A 1,308-nucleotide genomic window follows, 5' to 3' on the forward strand; every position below is an offset into this window, starting at 1 on the left:
GTGATGATGGTGATGGTGGTGATGATGTTGATGATGAGTGCTGATGATGTTGATGCCACTGCTGATGGGGTCGGGAGGGGTGCGGTGTGTGGAGTTGTCTCACGAAGCTGCTGCTGATGTCTCTCCCCGGGGTTGTCTGAATGAGATCTGTCTCACCGGGGGTCTTATCTTACTAGGGGTTTAATATTACTAGGAGCTGTCTTACTAGGGGTCTGTCTCACGGGGGTTTTAATCTCACTAGGGTTTGTCTCACGGGTGATATTGTCTTACTAGGAGCTGTCTAACTAGGGATGTTGTCTTACTAGGGGTCTGTGTCACGAGGTGCTGGCCACTCTGTGTCACAAGGGATATTGTCTTACTAGGGATGTTGTCTAGCTAGGGGTCTGTCTCACGGGGGGTTTAATCTCACTAGGGTCTGTCTCACGGGTGATATTGTCTTACTAGGAGCTGTCTAACTAGGGATGTTGTCTTACTAGGGGTCTGTGTCACGAGGTGCTGGCCACTCTGTGTCACGAGGGATGTTGTCTTACTTAGGGTTTAATATTACTAGGAGCTGTCTTACTAGGGATGTTGTCTTACTAGGGGTCTGTCTCACGGAAGGGGTCTTATCTCACGGGGGGAGGGGGGCGTCTAAACGACGGCCGTCCCATACTCTTAGATTTTTATTTATTGATTTAATAGTTATTTTCATTTATTATTTTATTATTTATTATTTTTTACCTACGTGATTTTACCGAAAAAAAACAGTATGAATCCTTGCATTCACGAAAGCTTCAAATCTAGAATTAATGACGGCCGTCCCAATGGGCTGCCGTGTCTCGACTGATGACGTGTGGACAGGAGGAGGAGGAGGGCTTGGAGGGTACTGCCGGTTACGAGCGAATTCGTGTCCCTGTGGAGCCTTGTGTCGATTGGGGAGGGTGTCTACAAGAATGTGTCTACGTCTCGGTTCGACTCGTTGAGTGGCTGTCTCGAGGAGGAGGGTGGTGGGGTTCGATCCCGTCCCTGTGACCTGCCTGCTGGATAGTGATAGGTTTTTACCCTTTCAACTGGTACAAAAAACTGACACCTTTATACAAGGCAGCATACACCATTGGTACCTCATTTGCCAGTAAAAAATATGATAATTGTTTTTTTACCCTTTAATCTGGCAACAAAACTGACACCTTTTTTACGAGGAGTCATGTTTGCATAGACCACAATACCTGTAGTCATAATGCAAACAAAAACATAACTCATACATTATCAGAGTTATGTTTTTTGTTTGCATTATGACTGCAGGTATTGTGGTCTATGCAAACATGACTC

The sequence above is a fragment of the Lampetra fluviatilis genome, unplaced genomic scaffold (genome assembly GCF_964198595.1).
Source record: "Lampetra fluviatilis unplaced genomic scaffold, kcLamFluv1.1 SCAFFOLD_1044, whole genome shotgun sequence".
Lineage (NCBI taxonomy): Eukaryota > Metazoa > Chordata > Hyperoartia > Petromyzontiformes > Petromyzontidae > Lampetra > Lampetra fluviatilis.